Source organism: Lygodium microphyllum, chromosome 23 (genome assembly GCF_053477565.2).
Source record: "Lygodium microphyllum isolate KBCC chromosome 23, Lygodium_microphyllum_v1.1.10, whole genome shotgun sequence".
Taxonomy (NCBI): domain Eukaryota; kingdom Viridiplantae; phylum Streptophyta; class Polypodiopsida; order Schizaeales; family Lygodiaceae; genus Lygodium; species Lygodium microphyllum.
In genome coordinates this window covers 5,585,648-5,605,238 of record NC_141157.1, presented here as the reverse complement: position 1 = coordinate 5,605,238, position 19,591 = coordinate 5,585,648, and positions in this window count along the sequence as shown.

Below are 19,591 nucleotides of genomic sequence, written 5' to 3'. Positions count from 1 at the left end.
TTTCTCTCCCTCTCTCATTTCCTTTTGCTCTCTTCCTCTCCTTCTCTCATTTCTTCTCCCTCCCTCTCCCTCTCTCATTTCCCTATTATGTTTTCATCTCCCCCCCTCTCCCGCTCCCTCTCTCTCTCTCATTCTCTCTCCCTCTCCCTCTCTCATTTTCTCTCTCTCTTCCTCCCTCTCCCTGTCTCATTTCCTCCCTCTCCCTCTCCCATTTCCTCCCTCTCCTCTCTTTAATTTCCCTCTCCCTCTCCCTCTCCCTCGTTTCTTCTCCCTCTCTCATTATACACAAATTAATAATAAAGAGAGAGAATACACTCTCCCTCCCTCTCGTTCTCTCATTTCACCACCCTCCCTCTTCCATTTGCTCCCTCTCCCTCTCCCTCTCCCTCTCTTTCTCTCTCTCGCCCTCGCTCTCCCTCTCCCTCTCTTTCTCTCTCTCTCCCTCCCTCCCCCTCCCCCTCCCTCTCCCATTTCCTCCCTCTCCCTCTCCCTCTCTTTCTCTCTCATTTTCTCTCCCTCTCTCAATATATATACACAAATCATATAAGAAAAAGTAAAAGAGAGAGAGAATGCACTCTCCCTCCCTCTCCCTCTCTCATTTCCTCCCCATCCCTCTCCCTCTCCCTCTCCCTCCCTTTTTTTTTTCTCTCCCTCTCTCATTTCCTCCCCCCTCCCCCTCCCTCTCCCTCTCTTTCTCTTTCTCTTTCTCTCCCCCTCTCTTTCTCTTTCTCTCCCTCCCTCTCCCTCTCCCTCTCCCTCTCTTTCTCTCCCATTTCCTCTCCCTCCAATATACACAAATTAAACCCTAAACAAGCAAAAGAGAGAGAGAATGGACTCACAGTAAAGATATGGTGAGGATTTGGCGGCTCCTCCTCTCCTTTGCAAATGGCGGCAGTGGCAAGCCTTCTTCCTCTCCCTCTCTCACCCTCTATGCAAAATGGTCTCTCTCTCTCTCTCTCTCTCTCTCTCTCTCTCTCTCTCTCTCTCTCAGTGTCTCACGAAAATGCACGAAATGAAACGCACTCGGGTTTCGGCCCTCTTTTTTTTCCCTATGGGGTGTCGCTATTTGCGTCAAATAGCGATGCTACTACTCCTGCGTCGCTACCCGCCGTTGCTATACCTCTCTTTCCTTGTAGTGGATAATACTTTTTTATTGCATATACCTTCACATTAGCAATCCATAATTACTTTCATATTAGTTTATTGAAACTCTTTAAAGATACACCTTTTGAAACCCTTGTAATTGAGGATCCTTATTTGTTAGATGAGGATGTTGAGATTTTGGTTTTTAAAAAGATAATAGATCATGATCTAATCGCCATCCAAATCGATAATTAATATCATAAATATTTAGTCAAATATAAAAACCATTTTGTGAACAGTCCCAATGGATTAAATAATCTTCTTTATCTTCAATTTATGATTCCCTAATTACTACTTACCATGCACATTCACATTAAAAGTTTGAAGATCATAGATTCATCGCTCATTGAGATAGTCACGTGTGAAAACCCATGGCTACCTTATTTTCCTTTAAAGAGCATGTTAGATTTGATTTATTGAGGTAGTAACAATTCTTATTTTTCTCATTGATTTAGTTTAGATTTGCTACATTAAGGTAGCAATAGCATGTGATTAGCCACCTTTATATTTATTGGTGGATTATTTATACGAGTCAAGGACAGTTGCTTTTTGACCCCTTCACATGGTATAAAAAATACAAGAAGAATTAGATAAAAATATGATGATTGTTTAATTTATTTTTTTGAATTTGTAACATTGTTTAATTGCCACATGATTGTAATTTGTTGTGCATGGGCTTCTGTGTGATATTGGTTACTCATGCTTGATAGCTCAATGGTAAGGATATATGTGATTTGTGCTTTGGTGTAGTAGATTATTAAGTGAAGATGTTATTGTTTAAAGAGCACTTAAGGTACACAAATAATATTTATTTATTGGATACTCAAGTGGCATAAAATTATTATATTTTGGATATAAGCTCTTTAGCATGATGGTCATATGCATACAAGCACTAATGGATGATTTAATAACTAATTTATAAAATTTTAAAATCATTATTTGATTATTAAATTGATGTATATCTTGAATAGGTTAGGATTAATATTTTTAGATATTTTTTAAAGAAAAAATAGTTTATTTTTTATAAACAATTTTAAGAAAGAGAAAAGCATGGGCCTATTTTGAGATACCTTTTGTATTTTGAGCACTAAGATAATGAAATCAAAATAAATATATGCATAGGGATGTCTTTCAAGTCTACTCTTTTGCAATTTTGTGGTTATCTCAAAGTTTTTCAATTTTATTTTAAGCTATGGTAAATTCTTACAATAAAAAGCGTGAGCTCTTTGATTTCTTTGGTGCAACTCTCCTACTATTGGGAAGAAGCTATTGCAACCGCAGCATACATGCAAATTTGGGTATCATTCTCTTTTATTTTTATAGATTTCCAACATTGTTTAATTGCCACATGATTGTAGCTTGTATGTAGGCTTATGTGTGATAGTAATTACTCATGACTAGTAGTTAAATGGCAATGACTAATATGATTTTTGATTGGTGCAATCGATTATTAGGTGAAGATATTGTTTTTGGTTTAGGCTATGGTGAATTCTTGTAATAGAAACAATGCACTGTATGATTTCTCTAGTGCAACTCTCCTACTATCTAGAAGAAGCTATCACAACATTGGCATACATGCAAAATCAAGTTTCATCCTCAACAAACCCAAAACACATGCTATATAGCTTGTGGTATAATCATCCACTAGAGTTATCACACTTAAATTTTATTGGTTGAATTTCTTTTTCCATGCTTGTAATAAAACTGTACAAGTTCACTCCCAAAAGCACAAGAATAATATTCTACATTTACAATTATTGCTTTGGTATCAAAGCATATAGCTTTCACAATGACACATATATAAATTTGTTTTCTCCCTCTTGATCATCTTCCAAGAAGATCTCCCTCTTGATACATATACAAATTTGTTTTCTCCCTCTTGATCATCTTCCAAGAAGATCTCTTTCTTGGCCACTCCAACATCATAGCTAGGACACCTGACCTCGCATATAAACCCACCCTTTCGGCTCTTTTACCCACTCCATATGAACCTCCTCCTCAAATTATATCAAATATACCCATATGAAATTTTTCTTACCACCCTTCTTTTTTTAATCATTGTTGATAAAGGAACTAGCTTTGCCCTTTGCATTCACAAAGAATGCAACATCTCTAATTATTATTATCTTCTTAAGCTTTAAGCCACAACTTCTCTTCCATCAGTAGTGCACAAAATTTCTCAAACATCCAAGCTTGGGGTCTCACTTGAGTGTTTAGGGTAGTTACCAACCCATCAAACTTTGATATAAAAATCCAAAGACACCTCTGAGCTAGCTCTTCACTAGTCTCTTATATCCTAGTACAAGCAATCTAGTCATTCAAAATCTTGATCCAACTGAAATGAATAATTCAATTGTCTCTCCTTCACCAAACTTCTCTATTACTAGTTGATTCTCCAAATTTTGAATCCTTGCTTGATTTCACATTTTGTATTGACTCCTTAGTACATTCCAAGCCTTTGATGCCTTGATATGCTGAATCAAGATCAAAACACATTCTGAATGCCTTGTAACTAAGGCACACAATGTATCTACGTTTCTTCATTTCCAAGACCATAGAAAAAGTGCATTTGGGAGAATAATTATGCAAATGTGATGGGTCGAGGGTGAGTTGTAGTTTGGGTTTTAGTCCCTAGCGACATCATCTCCAAAATCAATTTGTGTGTCTAAATTGACTTCAAAAGTTACTCCTAGATTTAGTAGGAGGTTTTCACCCATTGAAAATGACTTTTCTTCTTTTAGTAATTAACTTACAGTACCCACTATCAAGGATGGTGCCTCTATTCTCATGGAAAAGATTTGCCTTATTGCCTATTCTTCTACAGAGGTTCTATCTTCTATTCCTTTGGGAGAATCTTAAGAGACTTCCAAGGAGGTGGATCCATTTCCTTTTTGAGAGTCGTAAAACTTCAGCATGAATTTGTTTACTTCCCTTCCTAGGATGAGACTTCCTTTGAACTAATTAGTACTTGCCCTTGCTTTGAACCACCCCACATCCTTTCTAATAGGAGTGGATAAGAGCTTCTGTATGAGTTAGGTACTATCAAATAGATCAATCCTAATAATCTCTTTCTACCAAGATTGTCTTGCCATATGGAAGGATACCCAGAGGCTTTATAATGCTTTGGTCTGCTGGTCAGATGAGCCATTGAGTAAGTTGTATGCCTTGTAATCCCAAATCCTTCATTGTCATATATGTCATCATATTTTTACTAAGAAGCATTCATCTATCAATAATCTTACAATAAAGCATCCTTTAATCCATATGCTTGTAAAAATTACATGGCACAGCGAGCAGAATCTAAGAAAGAGATAGAGATAGAGAGTACACAACAGATAAGAGGAGAATTAGAAAATTTCTTTAGTTCCAAACAACTGATACAGAGATATCTTTGTCCACCCGTGTGCTTCCACTGTGAAGCTTAGATGGCGATCTAGACAGAAGATAGGTAAAGAGCTTAAGGCTAGCTGGAACAACTGTGACTGGGTGAAAGATAGATGATCGATGAGTGTGAAGGGGTTTATCTTTTATAGCCCATGAAGGCAGTTAAGTCGACCTAACCAACCTACCATATGAGCCTCCACTATTTGGCCAGGGAATATTTCCTTTACTGTCGGGGGCCGGGGGCATTGCCTATGGACTCCCACTAGGGGGCCACTGGTCCCCTTGGGACCCCCCAACCAAGGGCCACTTCCACGGCCCCTAGACCCCAAAATAGGGGCCTCATTTAACTCCCTTACCCCGCAACTCAATGGAATGTGTCTCGAGTTGCTACTAGCTTAACTACTCAGTCCAACCCATAGATTAGACCCACAATGGTCACCTTTTTGCCATCCGGTCACATAGACCTCATCTGATATACAAGCCAAGACTCAACCAATATCCGGGCTCACATTTGGCTTCTCCTCATAATGGGGGCCTTACAACTTTGAGCACCATGGATCATCGGTGGCACATTATGAGGGTGGGGCATTGAGCATATCTGACACTGCCTCTCAATGTCCACTGGTAGGTGAACTATCTCCTCAGCCAAATGCCGAGTCTTTGAATATGAACTTAAAGTAGATCCTTCGTAAGTGCTTTGGTGAAGATATCCGTTCCATTCTCCTCTGTTGGACAGTAGACCAGTTCCACTATCCCATCCTCCATTAAATCATGCACATAGTGATATTGGATCTCTATATGTTTGGTGCACGCATGAAACATTGGATTTTTGGCAATGGCGATGCAACTCTAATTGTCACATCTCAGCACAATTGGTTCTTCATCCTACACTCCCATATGCCATAGGATCATTCTCAACCATACTGCTTCACATGCAACAAAACAAGCTACCTTGTACACTGCTTTGGTAGAAGACAATGCCAATGTTGGCTGCTTCTTACTAATCCAAGAGAAAATTCCTGAACCCAAAGAGAAATAATAACCAAAAACTAACTTCTTGGAATCATTGTCTCCTGCCCAATCTGAGTCATAATTCCCCACAAGAGGAGTTACCATAGTCAAGAGTTTCCTTCAAGTATCTGAGCACCCGTATCCTAGCCTTGCAATGACTCGCATGAGGTTTGTTTGAGAACCTGCTCAAAACACCAACAACAAAACTTATATCTGGTCTGGTGTTACACAAGTAGATCGGCCATTCTCCTATACCTCCCAATGTCTGCTAGTGCTGATGTATCCTCAACGGATAACTTTGCGTTCACCTCCATATGTGTAGCTATTTTCTTGCACTCGGTCATGCCAAATGCCTTCAAGATCTCCCATGCATACTTCTTCTGAGAGATGAAGATCTTTTTGCAGACTTCAATTCCCAAACAATAGTGCATCAAGCCCAAGTTTGCCATTTCAAACTCAGAACTCAAAGCCTTTCGAGTTTGGTTGATCATATCTTCATAGTCACCTGTAATAAAAAGATCGTCCACATATAGGACAATCGCTATAGAGTTTTCACTATCCCTATAAACATACAAGTTAGCATCTAAGGCACATATTTTGAAGTTCAAGCTTAAAAAGAACTTATCTATCCCGCTAGTACCATGCTATGGGGGCTTGTTTCACCCTATACAATGCCTTCTTCAACTTACACACTTTGTTTTCAAAATGGGGGGTCTCAAACCCTAGTGGCTGAGCCATGTACACCTCCTCCTTGAGGTCACCATTTAAGAACGCTAACTTGACATCCATTTGGTAAAATGGCCACTACAAGTATTGTGCAAATAGTAGTCATTCTGGTAGTTGGGGAAAATGACTCTTGAAAATAGAGCCCTTCAACCTGTGAAAATCCTTGTGCAACCAATCTATATTTGTACTTTTCTAAGGTACCATCAGCCTTGTACTTTACCTTCTAGATCCACTTGGTGCCAATAACCTTCCGCTTTGCTAGCTGATCCACTAGCTCCGAAGTTTCATTCTTCATTATGCTATCATACTCGACTTGCATAGCTGCCTTCCATGCTGGATCTGCAAGTGCTTCTTCTAAGTCAGTTGGCTCCTTTACTTCTCTCATAATCTTAGCCAGCAAGGCCATATTGACTATGTGAGAAAAAGCCCTCCTTTGCTCCTCTGTTCTCTGAGACCTCCTTGGTCCATCTGCCTTCTCCTCAACAGATGCGAGCATAGGATTATGATGACACCAAAAGAAGCATAAAAACAAGGCACAAAAGAATCCAAGCATGCATCATATTTTTATTTTTTGTTAAGATAATAATACTACATTGTTACAAAATCACCAAAAAGAGATAGAGACATGAGGGGGCCACATCCACATCCACATCCACCATCATAAATAAATGATATACACAAAAGTGTTACATGCATGCATTTGTGAAGGGTAGGAATACTCAAAACTAAAGGCCAAAGGTCTTATGATATCAAATGTATCAAAGTTTCAAAGAAATAATAGAATACGAAGGGGTGTCCTTTTTGGGGAAGAGGTGGGGTGGAGTGCACGAATGGTTACGTGCCTCTTTCCCTTCCCTCTCTTCTCCAATCGCATATTCTCCTTTTTTGTGGTGCAAAAATTTGTTTTCTCTCCTCTCTCCTCTGTCTTTTGTGCAAAAATTCCTCTTTTCCCTTTTGTTCTTGCATAATGGTTGAAGCTATGGATGAAGATGATGAAGATAACGAATTTGTTCATTATTAAGTGGAAGATTTATGGTTTCTTTTTAGTTCTTGAGATTAATGGCAGAGCCATACACATAGATTTTGTGTGCTTTGTCCTTGGTTTTGTGGTTGATTATGTTCATGGGGGAGGATTTCTGTCATTTTGGTGCACAGCCGGGAAAGAAGTTGATCTCAACAATTACTTGACCGAGATTATACATTAATAAGGAATGCTGATGCAACACTAAATGAGAAGCCGAAGGAGAAGGGTTATGATAAAGTCCTACTCCATTATTTTCATTGGCTTCTATTTTCTCATCCATTTCTATTTATGATTTTCAAGGAGAAAAAATAGAAGAAAACGGAGGAGGAGAATGAAAATTTCAAACAACAGGACCAGGTTATGAAAGGAAAATTAATGGAAGAGTAAAGAGAGTGACAAAAATAGCGCTTCTCTCCCACCCAATGTCCCTTCACATGGGCTCTATTTATCTTTCTTTTCCCCCTCTCTCTGCCATGGGGTGCAAGATGGCCTAGGAAGGCATAGAAGAAGGAGATGGCAAAAACAATCAATGTCAATGCATGGAGACGATGGAGGAGGCGATGTGCTTGATCTGTGTTTGAACACTCTGACGGGTGATCGAAAACCTACTGCAACTATCTATGGCCACGTATTCTACTTTGAGTGCATCTGTCATTGGGTGAACGAGAAGCACATGTTGATGTGCCCACACTGCAAGATAGAACTGACAGACAATGACAACTTCACATAGATAGACTGCACAGGGATGGAGAATCTGGCAGCCATTATATGGGTCGCTTATTCCGGTGATGCAGATGCGGGAAGTGCTTTGCGCCTCTACCGGTGGTGAGAGAGGACACCGGGCTAGCTAGGCCTGCGCCATGTTCGATACCATCAACAACCTTAGCCTTGACTCTTGGTGTGTTTACATCCACGACGACTCTGACAATTCCTCTAGAGAAGACATCAAAGGGCAAAGAAAACAAGAAAGTTCGTGTCCAAGAGAGTCATAGACATTGAAGAAAGAAGAATATGAAAGAGAAAAAGGTGAGCAGGCCATGGATCCCTGTTGGCACCTGCTCCCATCTCCCCAAAAGAAGAAGCAGAAACAGAACAAAAGGGTAGTAACAATGTGTTTCTTTGCCTTCTTTCTTTTGCCTCATCATCCAAAACCTTCTCCTCTTCTTTGTTAGCAACATGGCCTCCTCCCTCTCCATGGCGGCCTTCTTATCCCTTCCATATATAGACATATCACAAAAACTTCCAAGCAGTAGTGTAGAGAGAGAGAGAGAGAGAGAGAGAGAGAGAGAGAGAGAGAGAGAGAGAGAGAGAGAGAGAGAGAGAGAGAGAGAGAGAGAGAGATGGCCAATGTCTGTTCCCATTGCTTCTCTTCCTACTAAATCCCATCTTAAGCACCCCAAGCGCCTATGCACTCCTCGCAACCAGGGTATTTTTTTACCCTGGAATCTGTACCACCAATATTGATTTGAGAACAAGTACTGCACCTTGAAGGGGAGGTGGAAGAGGACTCAAGAGTTTGTGAAAGCATAGAAGGTATATCTTTGTGGTGGAAGAGGTAGACCCCTCTTATAGCGAGGGCAACCAAATTTGAGAAGCAAGAGAATAAGAGGAAAAAAGAAGAGGGGAATATGTGAGTAGATGATTGAATGAGGAGGAAGAAGAAGAAATAGATCATGGAATACTATTTTATTGGCCTTTCATTGGTGCCGCTTCCCCTTTTCCTAGGGCATCTTCATCAACTCCTCTTTCTTTTCTTATTCCCAAACTTTACCTTCATTTTTAAAAAATGAAAATAGTGCTTTAATATAAACATTCAATGTAATAATCCACACTTGCTATGAACCTTTTCCTATGGTTGGTCTAACCCCTTCCACATATTTCTCTTGTAAATGCCCTTGAGCATGTAATTTCCCTTCATCCTTCTACCCCATTTCAATTCCATAATAGTAGTAGTTTTATCTTGCTATTCCACTAGTGATGCCTCCTTCCACATGCCCCCATAATCGACCTTGTGTCCCATGTAGCATCAACATCAATCATCCCTCCATCTTCTCATTATTCCCTCCCCATCAAGCCATCTTTTGACAATACACTCCCTTTTCATACCCTTAACTAGGTTCCTTTCTTGCACAAACATAGTTCTCTCTCCAAAATGTTCTTGCAACACATGCATATGCCCATCTTCCCTTATCCATGATAATGAAAGGAAAAAAGAAAGATAAGGTTTAACAATCTTAAAACTAAAATATTATCCAACCTTACAAAACATAATTATAAGAATTTTTGTGCTCACATTTTCTTTTTACAAGGTCTTGTTCCCCCACCTATTTGGAAAAAGAAAGTTTTACAATGAAAATAGTATTTACCATTAAAATAGCTTTGAAAAAGAGGCACTCCCGATGCTCTTCCTTATCTCATTGATGGCTTCCCTTAGTCTTCAAAAGATGAGACACAACTCTAAGAATATCCATTTATAAACACTAGTCCCTTTCTTCATTTAGTCTTTTGAGCTACATGATGGAGGAATTCGTTCTTCTTTCTCTATGGGATGCGGAAGTTGTGCTCATGATCCATGTGGAAGACTGATCCCTATCCTTTGAAGACTAGCAAACCTTTTTAGTGTGGGAGTATAATGGAGGCAGGAGTTCCCTTACTCTAGTGGTCATGGACTTGGAGTCCTATACCCTACCATGGCTAGGCCTCATCCTTGTGATCAAAGTTGTTTTACTAACAATTTTGGAAGTGTTTATGTTAGACAGTGGTTCTTCTTTGACAAGGTTCGCAAGGACGCTTCACATTTCAATGTGGGAGGAATATGATGACACCAAAAGAAGCATAAAAATAAGGCACAAAAGAATCCAAGCATGCATCATATTTTTATTTTTTGTCAAGAGAGTAATACTACATTATTACAAAATCACCAAAAAGAGATAGAGACATGAGGGGGCCACATCCACATCATAAATAAATGATATACACAAAAGTGTTACATGCATGCATTTGTGAAGGGTAGGAATACTCAAAATTAAAGGCCAAAGGTCTTATGATATCAAATGTATCAAAGTTTCAAAGAAATAATAGAATACGAAGGGGTGTGCTTTTTGGGGAAGAGGTGGGGTGGAGTGCACGAATGGTTATGTGTTTCTTTCCCTTCCCTCTCTTCTCCAATCGCATATTCTCCTTTTTGGTGGTGTAAAAAGTTGTTTTCTCTCCTCTCTCCTCTGTCTTTTGTGCAGAAATTCCTCTTTTCCCTTTTGTTCTTGCATAATGGTTCAATCTATGGATGAAGATGATGAAGATAACAAATTTGTTCATTATTAAGTGAAATATTTATGGTTTCTTTTCAGTTCTTGAGATTAATGGCAGAGCCATACACATAGATTTTGTGTGCTTTGTCCCTGGTTTTGTGGTTGATTATGTTCGTGGGAGGGTTGCTGTCAGATTATTGTGGTCATAGAGCTCCTTCACCCAATGCGGCAATGGCTTTTCTAGTGGGGTGATGTCAGGTTGGTGAACTTTTTTCTCATCATCTGAAGATGATGCTTCCTCCTCCTTAAGGATAGGGACATCTCTCAGGATAGGTTCATAGTGGACTACTTCTCTTGATGATAAAGTGGAAGAACTTGCCTTCTCCTCCTCCATTATATGTAGCTGCTCCTTGAACACCACATCACAACTCGCAATGATCTTCTTTTCCTCTTGGTCATATAATTCGTAAGCCTTCTGCTCATCACTATAACCCAAGAAGATACATTTTCTGCTTTTTGGTTGTAACTTGTTTCTCTTCTCATCTGGAATATGTGCATAACTTTCACATCCAAAAATTCTGAAGTGCGAGATAAATGGTTTCTTACTAGTGTAAGACTCATGAGGTGTTTTTTCCTTGAGAGCCTTTGTGTAGCTTCGATTTAAAATGTAGATTGCAGTATTAATAGCTTCAGCCTAAAAATGGTTAGGCAATCACTTGCTCTTTAGCATGCATCTTGCTATCTCCACAATGGTGCGATTCCTGCGTTCCACAACATCATTCTGTTGAGGTGTGTGAGGCATCGTCAATTGACACTTGATCCCTTTGCTCTTGCAAAAGTCTTCAAAATCCTTTGAGTTGAACTCCCCACACCATCTACTCTAAATTTCTTCACACTTTTCCCTGTTTCATTCTCAACAAGTTTTAGCCTTTCTTTAAACTTACCAAAAGCTTGAGCCTTATCATGAAAGAAAGTACACCCACATCTTCCTACTCTAGTCGTCGGCAATCAACATAAAATAAGAAGATCCCCAAGGCCCATCTAGGCATCTTACCGCACAAGTCAACATGCACCAACTCTAGAGAAGCATGTGCTCTATTCTTTCTTTCCTATGGAAATGCCTTTCTCTGTTGCTTGCCCATCATACAAGCTTCACATGGTTCCTTCAGTTCAGTCATTGCAAGTAGGTGAGCAACCATACCTTGCTTGTGCATCTCCTTCAACACTGCAAATCCGATGTGTCCAAACCTTTCATGCCAAAGCTTACTTGTGCCCACCCCAGTGGCGGTGGCTGTAAGAGCACTTAGTTCTTTCTCCTTTGCCAACAACTTTGCCATCATTGTCAAGAATTTCTGCACCTATCTTCTTGAACCTCACTTAATGACCAAGATCAGTTATGGCAACAACTGATATAACAGATTTCTCCTAATTTCAAGAACATACAACACATTTGAAAGCTTTTTGACATCACCATTTGCAAGAACAAATGAAAATAGTACCTGTGCCTGTATAGGGCATTTTGCATCATTTCCAACCGTCACAGTGATGGATTCTTGTAGAGGCTGCATAGAATTGTATAGACCTTTCTTGTTGTTCATGTGACAGGAGGTCCCACTATCCAACACCCATGAGTCAGTGGTAGATTCTTCTTGCACGCGCCGAGGAGCACACCTCCTTAATGGTCGCCATGAATAACTCCAACTCTGCTTCAGCCGTATTGGCTGTCTCTTTCCCTTTACTTCTAAGGGTACCATTTTTTTCATCTACCTTCTTGACACGACAATCTGCGATTGCATGTCGTTTCTTCTTGTAGTAGAAGCACTCTCCTTGAAACTTCTTCTTACCGGCCTTCTTCTTTTTGTCACCATCATTTTTGGTGGAGGAACCACCTTTGCCTTTTGCATTGGCAGAGAATGCAGTATCTCCATTGTTGCTTCCTTCTTAGGCTTTCAGCCTCAACTCCTCCTCTCCGGCAATAATTTACAAAACTCCTCAAAACTCAAAGCTTGAGGTCTCACCTGAGTATTAAGGGTAGTTACTAGTCCATCAAACTTCTGTGGACAAATCCAAAGACACCTCCAAGCTAGCTCCTCACTAGTCTTTTGTATCCCATCGCCAGCCATCTAGTCACACAAATTATTAATCCGAGTGATGAATGCTTCAGTTGTCTCTCCTTCAGCAAACTTCTCCACTGCTAGTTGATTCTCCAAGTTTTGAATCCTTGTTTGGTTTCGCTTTTCATACTGACTCCTCAGTACATTCCAAGCCTCTGATGCTTTGGTTGTATGCTAAATCAAAGTCAGAACACTGTGAGAACAACTTGTAACTAAGGCACACAATGCATCTGCATTCCTTCATTTTCAAGCTCGTAGAAGATCTGCATTTAGAGGAATCATCACACTAGGATTTGATGGGTCAAGGGGGGTAGGCTATGGTTGTGCGTGAGTCCCCAGCAGAGTCTCTAAAAGCTCATAAGAATCAAGGATAGTTGTAATTTTGAACTTCCACAAGGTATAGTTTGTACCATCTAACTTACCTTCGTTGAAGGTTGGTCGACGAATCCTCAGTGTTTGAATAGTTGGTACAACAACACCACCTCCTGCACCGCTTTCTAATATGCTAGAACCACTTCCAAAAGATGGCATTGTTTCTCTTTGCTGTTGAAGCCTTTGCCTCTTGCGCACTCGTCGATCCCTAGAGCCCCTTGGGCTCTGATACCATGTAAAAATTACACGGTGCAATGAATAGAATCTAAGAAAGAGATAGAGATAGAGAGTACACAACAAATAAGAGGAGAATTTAGAAAATTTCTTTAGCTCCAAACAACTGATACAGAGATAGCTTTGTCCACCCGCGTGCTTCCACTGTGAAGCTTAGATGGCGATCTAGACAAAAGATAGGTGAAGAGCTTAAGGCTAGCTGGGATAGGTGATCGATGACTATGAAGGGGTTTAGCTTTTATAGCCCACACAAGCGGTTAGGTCGACTTGACGACCTACAATATGAGTGTCCACTAGTCAGCCAGGAAATATTCCAGGGAGTATTTCCTTTACCGTTGGCAGGGGCCGGGGCGACCCCCGCTAGGGGGGCTAGTCTAGGGGTTTCGTGGCCCCAAAACCCCAAAATAGGGGCCCCTTTTAACTCCCTTACCCCGCAACTTGATGCAATGTGCCTCGAGTTGCTACCAGCTTAACTACCCAATCCAACCCAAAGATTAGACCCGCAATGGTCACCTTTTTGCCATCCGGTCACATAGACCTCAACTGATATACAAGTCATGACTCAACCATGGGCTCACATTTGGCTTCTCCTCATAATGGGGGCCTTACAACTTTGAGCACCATGGATCATTGGCGGCACATTATGAGGGTGGGGCATTGAGCATATCTAACAATGCTAGTCTCTAGAGTGCTAAGATCCATGAAGGTATTTATAGGTTTTGAGACTCTATCAACCTTAGTTGTAGTTGCATGATTGGCAATCCTTGGACCACATCTTTTAGTTATAATACTTTTGAATTTTTTGTGGCAAATGCATCAACAACTAACAAAATGTTAGTCTCAGTTGTTGGAATGTATGTAGATCCTTGATTAGATTATACTCCTTGTGATGGGGTCCACTAGTTTTTCCAAATGAATGGAGAATGAGATGATACCCATCGCTTGTTTCTTCAAGAATGAACCAGAGTTTTACATCTCCTATGGTTGGAGGTATATCCATTACTTCTATCTCCTGGACGTCTTCGCCTGGATCTTAGACTATCTGTGGAATCCTCTATTATATTGGAGTTTCGCTTACTATACTATTTTGTACTGTTTTGTTCTTTGGTTAGTTATTTTCCATTGAAAATTTTAGTTATTTTTTCCTAATAGGAATAATTGTAGCTACTTCCAACTCCATTACGGTAGATGTATATTCTTGTACCTTGGGTTGGCTCTATTAAGCACTTGCATTTGTAGTGGTTGGAATGGGACAATCATTTCTAGTGTATCCTTCACATTTGCATCTACTAAATAGTGGCTTGTAATCCATTGATCTTCCTAGATTAGACCAATTTGGAAAAATGTGGCATTTCTTTGCGCATCGATAACATTCCACTTTGGATCTATGTCCATTGCCAAAAAAACTATCGTTCTTTGTAACATTGGGAAGGAAATGTTTTAGGGCCAACGTCTGAATTCTCTAAACTTTGGCCCAATGTCTTGTGCTATCAACAGATTCAATCTTACTTTCTCTTCTTTATTTTCCCTTTCATGCATCTCCTTCAAAAAGTATGTCTTTTGTATGGATTTTCCTTAAGCAATAGGAATAGAAGGCTCTAGGAGTTATTAGTTTTGGGATACATTCAATGGTGGATAAATGTTCCACTTGATGGCACTTCACACACTAGGTATTTGATTAGGTAGCATCTCTTTCAGCTTCTATAGCATTGGAGATACTGGCTATCTTCACTTTCATAGTGTAGAATTGTTCTTTTATTACATCTATCACCTCCTTTTTAACATTAGTGATTGATTTTGACAAGAAATTCTTCAAGATTTCTCCTTCTAATGCAATTACTGATTCTGGGGTATCTTTGTGATCATCATATAAACATGCTACATTGATGCAAAATGGGCTATGTTCTAATTTTGATTTAGAGATCCTAGTTGAATTGGCTTCTATTGACTCCAATTCACAAGATTCTATTGATGTATTGTTGGAGACATTATCTACAATTAGGTTGATATATCAAACTTGACATTAAGAGAGATAGGACCCCTTTTCCTTGATTCATGGCTAATAATCTAGCCTCTACTTCATTGTATAGTCTAGCACCTTTTGTTGTAGCTTTAGATTTTTTATCTTCTCAACTCCATAAACTTCCAAACCTTTGGTTTTGTAGGCTTTGAAGGAATACTCCCTTTTGAATTACTTCATCTAGGTTATGATTAGACCATCTCTTTAGTATAGACTCCATTTGTAAGATATGTTTTGATCTATTATCCAAGTAATTAACTCAAATTCATAAATTCTTCACCCACTCTTTAAAGCCTTCACACCTAAACTTTGTGAGAAAAGTGTGCTTGGTTCGTCCCATGTATTGAAACTTCTTGCTGCCTATTACTCATATCATTGAAACATCATGCCCTTGAAAGTGGTCGGGGATATCACCACAGCTAATAATCTAGGGTTCTAGCATTGCTAGCTACACATACTACATAGATTCTTCTACATGAAGATTGGGGTCTTCATAATACTCTCCCTTGAAAATTAGCAAATGGGACTATATTTATAGGCCACTCATCAATGTTTTCAAGATGTTTTTGGCTAAGAAGAGAACCTTGATTTTCCATTGGGACTTTGGTGAAAATTGCTGCAAGTGTGTCAAATGGGTCTTCTCTTGCTTCTTTTTTTTGGCTTTAGACTTAGCTTTCTATCTTCTCATGTATCTTTGGAGAGGTTCCAATACTTGCCTCCTTATATTGACTCTTTCATCAGGAGTTGGCTCCACCCACCTTTTAGTGCTCCAACACAAGGGAACAATGTTGAAAGGTAAGCATACAAACTCTCCCTACATTAGAGAGGATAAGGGTATCTAGGTGTAAAAGGGTTGGAGGATAGGGGAAAACCTAGCCCTAACTCCTCCAGTGGCTATATAAACAACCTAAATTACACACTCAACTATGAGGAGAGTGTACTAGTTGTACTTTGAGCAACTAACTAAACAAGATCTTGTCTTGTACTTGAGCTCTCTCTCTCTCCCCGTGCACACTCTATTAAGCCTCCAACTCTAATTTGCAACATGGTATCTAAGCCTTCTCTGACCTCTTTAGCTTCCTATACCCTGAGCTTCACTAAGGGCACATGATATTTTTCCATCATCTTCATCTTTTACTTATTGCGTCCATAGCCAATCAGACCCCCTGACCTTGGAGGAGTTTGTGTGGGAAATAGAAGTAGTTTCAGCTCCTGATTTCTTGTATAGATCTTCTCCTTATCTTAGGGCGATTCAGTTTGGCACAATAAAGCCTGGGATTAGATGATGTGGTGGGCAGCATTCTCCAAAACGCAGAATTGGTGTAGTTTTTGACAGCGCGACGCTTCCAGGCTTGGCGTGGGCAACATGCGGCACAATCTCCTTGGCCACCATAGGGCTTTCATAGCCCGCTAGTGGGACATCTCCCCCAAAGAGGGTTTGGGGAAATTTAATCTCTATCGGCTGCTAGAAGCCAAACCCTAACTATCAGTTTCCTAGCAGCCATAGCCAAGAAGCTTCAAGCTTCTTCAACTTTTAGATTTCTCAATGTTTGGTCAGTAACACTGATTTTAATCACTGAGTTAACTCCTTCTAAGTCATATACTAATTTGGGAACGTAATCTTAGAGGTTAATGCACTTGGAAAGTCATTATCAAGCTTATCAAGACTGACATTTACAATCTCTAGCAACATGAGCTACAGATGAGTGCTTGTAAGCACTAAGGCACATTGTTTAATCATCATTGCTACTAATACCTACACAATTTGAAATTTTTTATCATGAAATTAAAACAACCGAGTGCTTTGCTTCAAGTTTTAAGGCTTTGTGTCCAATTATAAACACATAGACCATCATACACTAGAATTGTATTGCATATCTTGAGTGACTTTTTTCAAGTACACTCATCAATGAAATCAGAGGAATGAGTGTCATTGTACTCTCCTCAGAATCATCGGCAACAAGCATTGAAATCATAGATCGTCCTTTTCCAACACAAGGTTCATCCATTAAGCCATACCACAAGGAGGAGCCCGAAGTCCAATCTAGGTTTAGATCATTGAAGCCTAAAAAGACCATTAAACCTCGGAAGAAGATTACACATAAAAAAGAACCACCAAAGACATATTTTAAAGTATTACATATGTATGATTTTCAGCCTCTCTCCTCATTACAACTTTGATATCAAGTGTTTGATTTGCTTCTGCATTCAGTGGCAAGGTTGTAAGGGACTAGACACTGCCCTTGTTATTACAAGTGGTAAGACCTTCCCAATGGCCACAACATATGCTGATGTTCATCCTCAAAATTTGGAAATTTAATGGAAAAGATTTCGATCCTTGGAAGGTTTTGATCAAATACAAAATGATGGAAAGAGGATATTGGCCCTTCATACAAGGAACCAAAGTAATTGACCCACCTAATCCCCTTGATGTAGAAGATGATGAATGGGCTCAAGCCATCATCATGCTTCATTTAGATGAATCGTTAATTCATCACCAGATCTTAACTACAAAAGAAAAATGGGATGAGCTCGAAAGGCTCTACGGTTCTACAAGGAAGAAATCCAGGATATTTCTCAAGATTGAGTTTTTTAGCTTGGAATACAAACATGGAGAAGACCTAAGCAAGTTCATTTAACATATGAAGGGGCTTATGGCACAGCTTGCCTTTGTTCAAGCACTTATCCATGATGAAGATGCCATTGCCATCCTACTAAAGTCTGTGAAGAAGGTTTTTCCAACCCTGGTGACTACCCTAACTAATATCACAAACCCAACTTTAGTAAGTACCATCTAGTCATGCCTAGATGAAGAGAAGAGAAACCATACTGAAGGATCTTCAGCATTTACTTCCCGTGAGCAAGTGTAGTTCATACAACTTCTACTAAGTGTTCTTTCTGTCACAAAAAGGGGCATATTATGAACAACTGTTGGAAGAAATATCCTAATAAAATGAAGTGCAATAAATGCAAAAAGACCAGGTATATCACTAGTAAGTGTCCCGGTGTTCCAAAAGTACCTAAGGAATTGGAGGTCAACTTTGCCTCCCAATCCACAGGTGACCAAATCTTTTGAGCCTTGTAACACTTTCTACTTATAACCTTTTCTTGTAGCGTGATTCATAAAGGAAACTCATTGAGAAATAAGGGGAGGCATCCTATTTGTATCCAATGCCTCCTAGCATTAAGGGGGGGTGTTGAAAGGCAAGCATAGGAACTCTCCCTACATTAGAGAGGATAAGGGTAGCTAGGTGTAAAATGGTTGGAGGATAGGGAAAACCCTAACCCTAACTCCTTCGGTGGCTATATAAATAGCCTAAAGTACACACTCAACTGTGTGTTACTTTGAGCAACTAACTAAACAAGATCTTGTCTTGTACTCGAGCTCTCTCTCTCTCTCCCCCTTGTGCACACTCTATCAAGCCTCCAACTTTGATTTGCAACAAACAAAGTGTTTTTTCTTTTCCTTAGTCTATGGAAGGCTCTCTTATTAACATATCCTCAAGTTCTTCTTTCTTGTAGTCTCTAAATTCAATCTTCATGCCACTGCAAAGGAAGGAAAAATTTTGTTCTAAAGTTATAAGATCTCATTTTCCTTAGAACAATATTTGATCCAAACCAAACTCATCCAAAAAAGTGTTTCAGATAAAGCGAAAAAGTCCCATAATATGGGAAAATTGAAATTGCTAAGGGAAACATTTTTTGGAATGAGTTTATCTAGTATTGTGATTTTAGAAAATGGATAATAGACTTGAGAATTATTATTTTTGGTGTGCTTACCTTTTTTATTTTGAGCATTGTTATATGACCAAGCCTAACATCCATGATTTGGATATGGTTGGTACATTTGAATAAGGCTAATATGCTTATTTCATGATAAACATTGATGGTGACATAGTGATAGCGTACAATATGTTGGACCACTTTAGTAATTGCATCGACCAAATCTACTAGTAAATCTCAAGAAAAGGTGGTGTTTTGAAACAGTATTGGACTTATTTCTTTCCATCAATATCAAGTATTGATTTTGGGTTTCATTGCTCCGGTCCATGTCCTGAAAGTCTTCTTGAGACAAAAGGTCACCTAGTTCTAAATTTTTTAAATAAAAATAAAAAATAAATTAAATAAAAAACTTGAACACAAATTTCATATTTAAGCTACAAAGACACTTACCTCAATATATTGTTTGGTCTATTCTCTCAAGATTGATTGTGCCTTCTCATATGGAGCCTTGGTATCTTCACTCTTTTATGTTGAGATTGTCTATTTGGTTTTCATGCCCAAACAATTGAATCAAGATTTTCCTAAATCCTTG